Source organism: Hyperoodon ampullatus (assembly GCF_949752795.1).
Source record: "Hyperoodon ampullatus genome assembly, chromosome: 1".
NCBI classification, from domain to species: Eukaryota; Metazoa; Chordata; class Mammalia; order Artiodactyla; family Ziphiidae; genus Hyperoodon; species Hyperoodon ampullatus.
In genome coordinates, this window is record NC_136914.1 from 95,374,263 (window position 1) to 95,388,264 (window position 14,002).

The 14,002-nt window shown below is 40.6% G+C and overlaps 1 long non-coding RNA gene across 1 annotated transcript; it reads left to right on the forward strand.

The window, feature by feature from the left end:
• The first annotated feature begins 7,692 nt into the window (after positions 1 to 7,692).
• LOC307048484 lies at positions 7,693 to 12,518 on the forward strand. Its single transcript, XR_013810706.1, has 3 exons — positions 7,693 to 7,861; positions 8,804 to 8,865; positions 11,915 to 12,518. It is a non-coding gene; the product is annotated as an uncharacterized lncRNA (long non-coding RNA).
• The last annotated feature ends 1,484 nt before the right edge of the window (positions 12,519 to 14,002 follow it).

The window sequence follows — 14,002 nt, forward strand, 5'->3', positions numbered from 1 at the left end:
AGTCCACCAATTCAAATGGTTAATCTCATCTGAAAACATCCTCACTGACACACCCAGAAATAATGTTTAGTCTGGACACCCCATGGCCAGTCAAGGTGACATACAAAACTAACCGTCTCACCCAGTTATAGAGAGGAGGTGCGGATTTGCAGGTGGAAGAGGTATGCGTCATTATCTCTAGAGAAGGAATAAGGTATGTTTTCGAAATCACACACTACCAGTGAAGCTCCTTAGGTCAGGGAGTTAGTAAGCTGCCCCACTTTACCCGAAGTACCTACACTCAGTCATCTCTTCTGCAGGTTTCCACATCATGCCAACAGGCTCTAGACCTGGGGAGCTTAGCCCTGGCTATACCTTAGAGTCAACAGGGCAGCTTAAGAGAATACCTAAACCAGGTCTGCCCATGCAAACCCTGACCGTCCAACGCTCAAGCAACTGAACCAAAATGTTAAGTTGAGGCCCAGGCACTGCTCTTTTTCAGAAGTTGCCCAGGTGATGCTGATACACAGCTTGAAGAAGCACTGCTCCAGATCGGTGCTATTCAAACTTTAGCTGCACAAGAGTCACTCAGAGAGGACTTGTTCAAACACAGATTTTGGGGTTTCATTCCCCAGAGATTCTGATTCAGTAGGTCTGGGTTAGGGCTTGAAAATCAGTACTTCTAAGATGCTCCCAGGTGATGTTGATGCTATGTATTAGTTTTCGGAGGGCTGCCATAACAAAGGACCACAGGCTGGGTGGCTTAAACAACAGAAATTTATTTTCTCACAATTCTGGTGTCTAGAAGTCCAAGATCAAGGTTTCAGCAAGGTTGGTTTCTTCTGGATGTGTGGACCCCACCACTTTGAGTAGAAAGTCTCTAGATTCCACAGATCAAAGAAACAGTATGGGTTCACCAGTATTTGTAAGAAATATGATCCCTAATGGAATGGCTTCTTTTATATATTCCTTTGATATTAATGAGATCTCTGAATTCTCTTTGCTCTTCCCTCTAGAGTGAAGTGAGCAAAGGGTAGAGAGGTAGACAGAGAGGTCTGAGGTCAGAGAAATAGCCAGGAACCAGGGCTTTGTAGACTATATGAGGTCTTTTCACAGAAGAAGGAGATGAGGGCTCTCCATATTGTGACCTTCTGCTGAATATTCCAAGCTGCGGGAGATCTTCATATATTAAGATCTTCCTTTACCATCGTTCGTCAGCCAACTGAGATGTTCCACGGCAAGGTATCTGCATTTTCCTTTGCCCAAGTCCCTGTTTTAGTTTAAAATAGGTTAACATTTAAAAAAAATTTTTTTATTGTGGTAAGAATACTTAACATGAGATCTACCCTCTTAACAAATTTTATATGTACAATACCTCATTGTTGACTACAGGTACAATGTTGTACACCAGGTCTCCAGAGCTTATTCATTTTGTTGGACTGAAAATTTATGCCTGTTGGTTAGCAACTCCCCATTTCCCCTTCCCCCTAACCCCTAACACCATCATTCTACTCTTTAATTCTATGAATTTGCCTGTTTTAGATACCCCATATAAGTGGAATTATGCAGAATTTTCTTTCTGTAACTGGCTTATTTCACCTAGCATAATGTCCTCAAGGTTCCTCCATGTTATTGAATATTGCAGGATTTCCTTTTTTTTTTTTTTTAAGCCTGAAGAGTATTCCATTGTATGAATATACTACATTTTCTTTATCCATTTATCTGTTGATGGACATTTAAGTTCTTTCCATATGTTGGCTATATGACAGGCAACAAAAACAAAAATAAACAAGTGGAAGGACCTCAACCTCAAATGCCTCTGCACAATAAAGGAAACAATCAGCTGAGTGAAAAGCCAATCTAGAGAATGAATGGGAGAAAATATTTGTAAGCCATGTATCTGAAAAGGGGTTAATCTGATAAGGGGTTAATCTCTAAAATATGTAAAAAGAACTCCTACAACTCCATTGTAAAAAAAAAAAGAAAACTAGTCTACATAGGTTTGGTACACATGGAGTGGCTCTTGTAGAATAAAATCGTAGGCAGCACTAGCACGCACTGCAGAGTCACAGCTAAGGCCGGCTGGCTGGGATTCTGCAGAATCTACATTTACCTAAATGAATGTAAGAAGTTAGATGAAAAATTGCTGTTTCAAAGCCTCTCCCTGGGCCTTCCTGCAGCAGCGAGTTTTAAGTCCTGCATGGGAAATGGCAGACCACAGCTACAGCCTGCCTGCAATTTACGCAAAGTAACCTCTCAAGGAAAATAAAGTCATAGCCCAAGAATCAGACTGATTCTTGCACAGCCAGGATGAAGCCTCTTTAAATTAGTTGCTGTTGTCCATCTCCTTGGAAGTTTTTCATATTGAAAAAAAAAAATACTTGGATGTTAACTAGACCTATTGTGATCATTTTGCAATGTATACAACTATCAAATAATTATGTGTGCACCTAAAACTAATATAATGTGTGTCAACTACACCTCAATTTTCTAAAAAAACAAACAAACAAAAAACACAGCTTATATTCCACACACACAAATTTTTTTTTTTTTTTGATGATCAGATAAAATGAGTTGCAGCTTTAAGGGAACAAAATAAACTTCTCGTGTTTTTAAGGCACATGACTTTCAGCGGGGCAGGCTGAGGGGTGCATTTAGCTGTGGAAATGCATTGTAAGCAAATTTGACCTTTGTGAATATAAAATGTTAGAAAGGAAAAACTTTTCCTCTACTCTGTTAGGTTTAGTGTCTGAGGGCTTGTGAGTTAAACACACAAGAGATTAACAGGAGAAAAAGGTTTATTCGTATGTATATGATAACCAACAAAAGCAGTAGTCGGCTCTTTAAAGAGTTAAATTTAGAGGCTTATAGACTAACTTAGTAGGGACAAGGGAGGGAGGAAAAAGGTGTTATGGGAAGACAAATAGGTTTCTTTAGGAAAGACAGGTGGATTTTTAGGAGAACAAATGGGAGATAAGAAAGTTGGTAATGGGCTTCCCTGGTGGTGCAGTGGTTAAGAATCCACTTGCCAGTGCAAGGCACATGGGTTTGAGCCCTGGTCCGGGAAGATCCCACATGCTGCGGAGCAACTAAGCCCGTGGGCCACAACTACTGAAGCCCGCGCACCTAGAGCCCATGCTCCGCAACAAGAGAAGTCCCCGCAGTGAGAAGCCCGCACACTGCAATTAGAGAAAGCCCGCGCACAGCAACGAAGACCCAGTGCAGCCATAAAACTACCCCAGACGGGATTTATGGCAGCCTCATTTCCCAGACGTTCCCGCTTTTAGTCAGATAAGGGAAGTTCTGAGAAGGCTTCTTTCCACATCTGTTGAATCTCAAATGTCTTCAGCTTAAAATAATCTTCATATCAGCTCTAGGTCCCCACAATAGTAGTATGAGACAGAAATACTGTCTTGCTGCATAAGGAAGTGACTTGTAAACTGTTCTCTATTGCTGCCTAGCACCTGGCAGTGCCCCTTTAGCTGGCAAGCTGTAATCCTCTTCATCCTCCATGTCAGGAGAGCTATGGTTATTTGAAGACATCTGAAATTCTCTTTGAAATTTAGCATTTATTACATTGTTATTCTCACATATGCTATTACTATAATTTGAAAGATTTTATAAATCCTATAAAAACATTCAAGTTATGATATTGCTAAAATCAGGGCTTGAAAAATGCAACCATAAATCAAAAAGTTCAGAATAAAAGTTAGATAAAATGGTATGAATAAGGCCAATCAACCAAATTAATACTATGCTATTAATTTAAGAGATAGCCCTATAGGAAAAATTTTAAATAGTGCTTAAAAATTAAAAGCAACATTAAAGTAAAAATGTGCTCCAATAGTTATAGATTTTTGTACTCTACAAATGCATTCCTCATACTCTTTATTCCTTTGGTAAAATGAGCTTGATTTATGAGAGATCTCCCAAAACTTGTTCCTTGAGTAAAATATGACCTCTGTATAAGAGGGTGGACAAAAGCTAAGACATCATTTAGTTCATGAGCAAAGAATCAAATTGCAATTCAATGGCAGTTGTTTATGTAGAAGAGCTAGAAGTTGAACAAACATCTCAAAACTGTAGGGCAATTAATTCTGCAAACTCATGGCAACTATAAAGTAATTCATCCTTAAAATTATGACAAGATCAGAGATGATAAGTATGTGAACTCTGCTTGAGTTCACATAGAAATAGATTTATGAAATAGTTCACATAGAAATAGTTCACATAGAAATAGATCTATGAAATAATGTTGATTGAAAACAGTTACTGATAGAATTCAAAATAGTACAGTTATTTTAGCTATGGACAAAATACAAGCTTGTCTACTGATAAAGATGCGGACTTAATTTAAACCTATGTAAATAGTACTTATATTCATTGGGTCCTCATTTTCTCCAGAGTTGTTTGTGTTAATGATAAAAGCAAACTGGAGTGGTCACCAGCTTTGGGAGGGAAAGGGAGGAAGGATAAATTGATGGAGCACAGGGGATTTTTAGGGGAATGAAACTATTCTGCATGATATTGTAATGGTGATGTATATCATTATACATTTGTCAAATCCATAGACTATACAACACAAGGAGTGAACCCTCATTTAAACAATGGACTTTAGTTAATAATAATTATCAGTATTGGCTCATCAATTATAACCATTGTACCACACTAATACAAGATATTAGTAGCAGGAGAAATTGGGGGGTGGGGAGTAGGGGTGAGGAAGTATATGGGAACTCTGTACTTTCCACTCAATTTGTCTGAAAACGTAAAACTGCCCCCCAATTAATAAAGTCTATTAATTAAAGAAAAAAAACTAAATTGGTGGACAAAGAGATTGCTGATTCTTGGGAAAATCTTGAATCATCCAACACAAATCAGGCTAAAACATGCTTTCAGTTCTTTATTTACTTTGCTTAAAGGTGCATTGTTTATTTTGCAAGGGCGTAAGGATTAAGAACAAAATGAAAGCAAGACTGTCTTGCACCCGTTGCCAAAATAAGCTTTCCCATTTGGTTGACTATCATGAACCTTAAATCAATCTACTCAGAGGAATAAATTTCACCCTTTATAGGAAAAGTTCCAAATCTTCTTCAATTGATTTAGGAAGTAAACCCTGTATCTCAGAAATTCTCACTACAGGATTCACCACATCAACAAACATATATGCTTTATGGTTAGTATCTTGTTGATCAGCAATCACACATTTATCTTCATCAGAACACACAGCTTTTGCTCAGGCGGTGAACCAGGTCTGTAAGCCCCTCTCTGCAGTGGAAGCTCCGTAATCCTAGAGAATTCAAACTCGGTCTCACAATCAGACCCCAGTCTCCTCCAGCCCTGGAGCCACTTGCATACTTCCTCCTCTGGCCACTCACCACCTTCTCTGCCTTGAATCATGGGTGTAAACTCAGGTCTATGAAAAAAACATGTCTTTATTCTCTCCAACTCAGCTTGCTTTCCGACCTCAAGCTTTATTCCGCCTAGCTGGTGGAAAAACAGCCTCCCGTCTTTCTGGGGTTCCAGGAGCCTCCGAGTGCCAAGATGTTGAGTGGTTGTGGGGGAAGATCCTCTGGACCATGGTCCATGCAGGTCACTGCTTAGACATGTCATCCCTCCCCACACGTTCCCTGCAGGTCCTCCCGCTTTCTGCTGCTTTCCTCCATGACTGGCACGTGGGAGTCTTTGGCAGGGCTGCCTTTGATCCTATCTGCCTCGACACAGCCATTTTCTCTCTGGGATTGTTTCCCTTAGTAGTGACTAGTAGTGACTGTGCTGCAAAGCCAGGCACAGGTCTTTTCTGCTCCTGGAATCCACGACCTCTCATTTTTCCCTCTAGACTCCCGCCTGTTAAAAACACTTTCCAGTGTGGGGATGACACAGGTTCTCTTTCTTTAATCTTCTCCACAACACCCCACCCTAGGATTCCCTAAGGGCTTAAGTTTTTGGAACAAGAAGCAAAAATACTTTCAAACTATATGTTTTCTCCCTTGTACATCCCTTCCTTAAGGCAATGAGGCCAGAGCCTGCTGGGATGGAAGGAAGGGAAAGGAGCCCTACAGAGAAAAAGGAAGAAACCCATATTTCAGAGTATTATTTGGCCATGTATTTTATTTGTATGGAGGCCTTATCTCCCTTAGTATATTTTAGACTGTCTGATAGCCTGAGTTGTTTTCTCATGTCCTCCCTAGCATTTGTGGAGTGAAAAGGTGTGCCCTTGACAATCTCTGGTTGTTCTTCCTTTAGCCTTGACCAGCTTTGAGGACAGCTCTGGAGCGCTCCTGTGGGGTCGTGATGGTCACATCCCCGCTGCTACATCATAAGACTTCCCTTCCTAGTCGTTGCCAGCTATTACATTTTTGGCCACCTTTGGAGACGTTGGATACCTCTGAACACAGTTCACCAGAACAGGTGAAATTTAAAACTTTTTCATCAAATAGAAAAGGTTTGGTCCAAATCATTAAGAGGATGGTGAATGTTATAACCATATTACTACGGCAGGGGGAGGGAAAGGGTAGAAACCTTCATACATTGAGTCTCCTACCCCAAAATGCCACAGTGCTTCTCCAGAATCCTCACATCAGATGCTCCTCTAGGCTGAAGCACTGAAGTTCTGTCTTAAAATGTAAACGTGCTCTTTGGTGAAGCTCTTAGATGACCTTAGTTACTCAGTAAAGAGCAAACCCTGAAGGAATGAGACACAGGACAGGTAAGTTTTGATGAAACAAGGTGGGAGGGGGAAAGGAGAAGACCACAGCCTCCCATGGCAGACTGGGGTGAGAAATGGAATATGAAAGGGTCTCAGAAACCAACCCAAAGGTTTGTAATTTTGTCCAAGATGGGTAAGGCCCTGCATCTGTGGTAAGGGGGTGTGTGAGCCCATCAACTTTCTTTTTTGTGAGTTGTCCGATGAGCGCTTTATTCATTCTCCCCTCAACTCCGCAGGGAGCCTGCAGCTGTGGTATTTAGCTCCCCCCGGGTTTCCATTGTGTGGGCTGGAGTCCCAGGGCCCTGGTGGCTCACGTGGAGGGCACCACGCTGATGGAGAAGGGGGAATAAGCTCTTCTTTGCTCCAAGCACTTCTCCTCGCCGGCTTCCACTGCCCAGGGCTGATGGGGTTCTCCATGCCCCCCACCCGCCCCTCACAGCCCTGAACCTTGTCAAGGCCATTAACTATTTTTTCAGCTATATCAATTTAAGAATTTTTTATTGAGATGTAGTTGACATCTAACATTATATTAGTTTCAGGTGTGCAACATAATGACTCGCTATTTGTATGGAACGCTGAGTCTGGGTGCTGAGCAGCCGATCTGGTGAGGGTGGGTCCAGGCCTTATTCACCACTGCACCCCAGCGCCCAGCCCTGTGTCTGCCACCTCAGGGCCACTCCCGCAATGTTTGCTGTGCTGAAATGAGCTGCATTTAGTCCACATTTGTGGAATTTGGGTCTACCTCCCCAAGCCTTTTAATATCCCCAAATAAGTCTCAGGCTCTGAAAAAGATAAATTGATTTTACTAATTGACTCAGGTGATTCTAATTCTCTGTCTTTGCTTTTCTAATTGCTCTCCGTGCTCTGCAAGCATCAAGGAGTGCAAAGTGCAAAGGAGTAAGAAAGCGAAGGGAAAGACCCCTTCTTATCTTCAGACCAGACTCTCATGTGCTTTTGTGGAATAAGTATTTTGTACCAGGACTGGACAACAAAGTGGGTTCCTGATGAGAGAAGATGAAAGGAATGACCGCGTGGCCAGGATGGGGATATCAAAGGCCGCCCTCTCTTCCCTCTGGCCAGCTGCTCAGCTCCGTGGAGCAAAACAACCCTTCTGTCTGGGATTTGTGTTAGACCTGATCCTGCTGTGGCTTTTCCCCAGACTGTGTAAGGCAAGTTCCCTGCTTATTATCCTTGTTTAGACTCAGCTAAACTCATAAACAGGACCTCTTAGGTTGCTGCTATTGTTTTGAAACTTTCTGGGCTTTGAAGATGGTCTGTGATTGATTTATTACTTACAGAACCTCGAATTCTTGGTTCATTAACCCTCACAGCTCCCAACTCTTGGTGCAAATGGAATAACTTAGTTGAAGTGCAGCTGAATTATCTAAACCTGCAAAAGATTTTAAATGGTTGCTGTTTGACCTTGTGGTATATGTGTGGCAAACTGTTCTCTGAACCCCATACAGGACATGTAAGAAAGGAGATTTGAAATCAAAACTGTCCTGGGAGTGAGTCGTATGGTCACTTTATGTATATTGCATATTACTTGGTTAACAAAGTCATTTGCCTAAATGTGTTTTGCTTAGACAGATATTATAACTACTTGTATTCTGTAACCTCACACCAATTTGAAGGTATGGCAAACAGTTGTGGGTAAGAGAAAGACGGGAAGAGACAAACTGGTTCAGGTGTTCTGAAAGAATGTTTTGGAGCTATAGGTGCTACTGATCTAAAATTAGTTATTTGTATTTTATTTTATTATTTCCATTACATAGCATATATTGATACAATATATAAGTATATACATTATATTAAATTTAATGTATTCTATTAATATATAATGCATTAATATGAACATATATTTAATTTATTGATAAATATATTACTTTACATTTGATATATTAATATATAACATGTATGTTATATTAAATATAAATTATATATATTTAATTGGAAGTCCCTTTAGTAAATAAAACAACTTGGTCTGTGATGGCTCAGAGAATACTATTTGGTTAAGCACCTGAATTCCAGTTGCCTTACTTTAGAGGCGAGAGTGCTTCACTGCCAAGCTTTAGTTTAGTTTGTCATTTTTCCTCATTTTGCCTTTGCAGAAAGTCATCATATGAGTTATCTACTTCTGTGTAACAAGCTAACCTACAGCTCAGTGGCTTAAAATTGTAAGTGTTTATTATCTCAGTTTCTGTGGGCCTTGAATCTGGGTGCAGCTTAGGTGGTTGCTTTAGCTCCTTGCTGGCTGTCGACTAGAAACTTCCCTCAGTTCTTTGACATGTGGGCCTCCCCACAGGGCAGTGCACAGCATGGCAGCAGGATCCTCAGAGTGAGTAAGAGTGAGCAAAAGAGAGCAAACAGAAGCCTGTCTTTCTGTAACCTAATCTTGGAAGTGACACCCTGTCAATTTTGTCACAGGGTCCAGCCCAGTCAAGGGGAGGGGATTCCACAAGAGCATGAATATCGCATGTAGGGATTTGAAGCCATCTTAGGTGCTGCCTACCCCAGCTAAAGAGAGAAAAGTGACTTTTTACTTATCAAAATGAATATCACCGAGATATGACACCAAATACACAAGTAACCAAAGAAAAACAGGTAAATTGGACTTCATCTAAAGACTTACATATCACAGGATACTATCAAGAAAGTGAAAAGACAATCCACAGAATGGGAGAAAATATTTGCAAACCACATATGGAATAAAGGTCTAATATCCAAAATACATAAAAAGCTCTTACAGCTCAGCAATAAAAAGACAAATAACCCAATTTAAAAATAGGCAAAGGAGGGCTTCCCTGGTGGAGCAGTGGTTGAGAGTCCGCCTGCCGATGCAGGGGACACGGGTTCGTGCCCCGGTCCGGGAGGATCCCACATGCCGCAGAGCGGCTGGGCCTGTGAGCCATGGCCACTGAGACTGCGCGTCCGGAGCCTGTGCTCTGCAACGGGAGAGGCCACAACAGTGAGAGGCCCATGTACCGCAAAAAAAAAAAAAAAATAGGCAAAGGATTTACATAGACATTTCTCTAAAGAAGGTATACAAATGGCCAATAAGTGCATGAAAAGATGCTCAGCATCATTAGTCACTAGGAAAATGCAAATCAAAATCACAATGAGCACCACTTCATACACACTATATTTTATTTTATTTTATTTTTTAATTAATTTTTTACTGGAGTATAGTTGATTTACAATGTTGTGTTAGTTTCTGCTATACAGCAAAGTGAATCAGTTATACATATATCCACTCTTTTTTAGATTCTTTTCCCACATAGGTCATTAGAGAGTACTGAGTAGAGTTCCCTGTGCTATACAGTAGGTTCTTATTAGTTACCTATTTTATATAGAGTAGTATGTACATGTCAATCCCAATCTTCCAATTTATCTCTCCCTGCTCCTTCCCCCTGGTAACCATAAGTTTGTTTTCTACATCTGTGACTCTATTTCTGTTTTGTAAATAAGTTCGTTTGTACCAGTTTTTTACATTCCACATATAAGCGATATCATATATTTGTCTTTCTCGGCCTGACTTCTTTCACTCAGTATGACAGTCTCTAGGTCCATCCATGTTCTATATTTTTTTAAAATGAAGAATAACAAATATTGACAACAATATGGAAAAACTGGAATCCTCACACACTGAGGTATAAAATGGTGCAGCCACTGTGGAAACAGTTTGGCAGTTCCTCCAAAAGTTAAATATAGAATTACCACATGACCCAGCAATGCTACTCCTACATAGGTATACACCCACGAGACATGAAAATATACATTCACAAAAAAACTTGTACATGAATGATCATAGCAGCATTATTCATAATAGCCAAGAAATGGAAATAATGCAAATGTCCATCAACTAATGAATGTAAAAACAAAATGTAGTCTATCCATGGAATGTTACTCAGCCATAAAAAGAAATGAAGCACTGATACATGCTACAACATGAATGAACCTTGAAAACATTATGCTAACTGAAAAAAGCCTGACACCAAAGGCCACATAGTGTATGATTCCATTTATATGAAGTGTCCAGAATAGGAAACTCTGTAAAGACAGAAAACAGATTAATGTTTGCCAGGGGCTTGGAGGAAGGGGGAATAGGGACTGCCTGCTAATAGGTACAGAGTCTCTTTTTGAGGTGGTGGAAATGTTCTGAAATTATATAGTGGTGCTGGTCACACAACTCTGAGCATACACTAAAATCCACTGAGTTGTACACTTTAAAATGGTGAATTTTATGTTATGTGAATTTTATCTCAATAAGAATTTTTTTTTAAGTTACTATGACCAATGGTAACAAATATTTACTGAATGTTTGGTAGCCTGCTAAGTACCCTGCTGTGTCTGGGTTCTAGAACCCAGGTCAGTGGTTTTCAACCTCAGTGGCACATTAAAATTACGTGGGAGCTTTTAAAATTTTTGATGCCCAGGCCACACCCCAGACCAGTAAAATCAGAATCTCTAGGGTAGAATCCAGGCCTCAGTGGTTTTTAGGGTGCTGCATGAAATTCCATTGTGCGGCCAAGTTTGAGAACCGCCAGCCTAGAGCATCATGACTCCTCAGCAAGTTGGGTTCCCTCAAGAAGTGACCACTCTCACACCCTGTCTTCTTTCCATTAACAATAATCAGCAAAGAAAGCTGCTTGTCCTCAAGGACAGACTCCTCTTCCAAGTCAAGACGGCCCCTTAGTTTCTCCTAATTCACCACTATTTTCCTTTCTGTGGGTGACCCAGAATGTTCAGTAATTTAAAGAGGGAATATTTTATGCTTTGCAGTTTTTTTTCTCATTTTGGATTAGGTTGCTGTGATTCAGCTGTGGGCAGAGAATCATTTGTTCCACTTTGGAACAAAAGTTGAATTCTGTCCAAATGGGTTGGCACTTTTGCCCTGAAAAACCTGGATTTTATAGTTTATGGAGTTCTGAGCAAAAAACTAAGATGAAATGAGCTAGAAATGTGAGGACTTTTACTGGGCCTATGTGCTCTCTTTTGTATTTATCATCTAACTGTAATACTTTAGTTTATTTAACCATCTTCTTGGCCTCCCAGAGCCTTAGCCTTTAGTGTCCTAAATCCTCCGTTGCCAGCAGCACAGCAAGCTACTTTTGCGTGGTATTCATTCTGTTTGGCAAACCCATGTGGTCTTGTGTCCCAAACCACAAGTGGTCCTAGTTAAATCCACCAATCAAAGTACTAACTTTTTTTTTCATTTGTCCCCAGAAGCTGAAGCCAATTTGTGAAAAAGATGGAAATGGGTTAAAAAAAAAAAAAAAAAAAAGAAAGAAGTTAGGGCTTCCCTGGTGGCGCAGTGGTTGAGAGTCCGCCTGCCGACGCAGGGGACACGGGTTCGTGCCCCGGTCTGGGAAGATCCCACATGCCGAGGAGCGGCTGGGCCCGTGAGCCATGGCCGCTGAGCCTGCGCGTCCAGAGCCTGTGCTCCGCAACGGGAGAGGCCACAACAGTGAGAGGCCCGCGTACCACAAAAAAAAAAAAAAAAAAAAGATGATTTTAAAGAGCCATAAAGAAGGGATCAGCAACAGCTACTTTAGGCTATAGGAGGGCCAGTGAGGTTTTAGCTAGTAACCCACCCTGGTGGTAGGTGATGGGGGTAAATATAGTTGGCCCTCTGTACCCCGGGGTTCCACATCTGCAGATTCAACCAACCATGCAACAAAAGATATTTGAAAAAAAAATTCCAGAAAATTCCAAAAAGCAAAACTTGAATTTGCCATGCGCAGGCAACTATTTACATAGCATTTACACTGTATTTGCAACTATCTCATAGCATTTACATTGTATTAGGTATCATAAGTAATCTAGAAATGATTTAAAGTATACAGGAGGAAGTACACAGACTATTTGCAAATACTATGCTATTTTATATGAGGGACTTAAGCATCCAAGCATTTTGGTATCTGCAGAGGGTCCTGGAACCAATCACCCAAGGATCCCAAGGGACAGCTGTACACAGGATCAACTCTGGCACCACTCACAGGGACAACGAGAGAAAAACTCTGGAAGGGAGACTGATCAGAGACTAGCAACTGCCGAAAACTTCTGGCAAGAACACAAAAAATTGCAGAGGCCTGTGGAGTGGAGGAAACCCAGACAAGAAAGGGCAGGGAAGTAACAAGCAGAAGCGTGTGGATCTGCCCCTTAAAGGTAGTAGAAATCAGCCATCTTTCTAGAATTAAATAGAGTGCACAAGTCTTAAGTATATAGCTCAGTGAATTTTTACACATATACACCTATGAAACCACCAGCCAAATCAATACCTAGAACATTCCTATCTTCCCAGAAAATTCTCTCATGCCCCCTCCAGCTCAGTAGCCTCCTCTCCTCACCCAGAAGTAGCCTCTATTCTTATTCATATCACTGTAAATTAGCTTTGCCTTTTCTTGATCATCATATGAATGGAATCATATAGCATATTTTCATTTGTATATGGCTTCTCTTGCATGGCATAATGTTTTTGAGATCTACCCGTATTGTTATGTGTATCAATAGTTTGTTCTTTTATTATTGCTGCGTAGTATTTCATGATATAAATATGCCATATTGCTTATCCAGTCCTCTGTTGATGGACATTTGGCTTGTTTAAAGTTTGGGGCTATTCTGAATAAAGCTGCTATGAACATTGGGGGTACAGGCCTTTTCATAGACATACACATTCATTTTTCTTGAGGATATATCTAGGAGTGGAATTTCTGGGTCATACGGTAGGTATATGTTTAACTTTAGTAGATACTGCCAAACAGTTTTTCAGAGGTGTTTGTATCATTTCACACTTTCACTAACAGTGAGAACTCCAGTGGTTGTTTTTGAGATTAAAAGAAAATCAGCAAATACCTTAACCTGGGCCAAGTTCCTGGCAGCATAAAATTTGGGATATGAACTATCCATGCTTTGCAGTTGAGTGATGAAAGAAAAACAATAAAAACAGAGGCCAGGGAGGGGCCTGTAACTGTCCCACCCCAACCAGTACCAGCAGGAAGGAAACCCTGCAGCTATTTTGGGATAGTTTCCTAGCAGGGACATTAGCTAGTTAAAAGGGAAAGGGATTTGATAGAAAGGGAGATGCTAAAGTTGTTTCCAATTAACCTGTTGAAAAACAGTAATTAAAAAAAAAAAAAAAAAGCAGGTAGGTAGCAATGTTCCTCATACTTTACTGGGCAGGAGAATTCTGGTTAAAAATACAGAATTTGCATTTTTAAAGAGATATCCCAGGTGATATCACTGGTGTTTCAAAAACTACTCCAAAACATTGTTTAGAGGTTCAGCAATGCTAGCACATAATGTGTGCTGGGG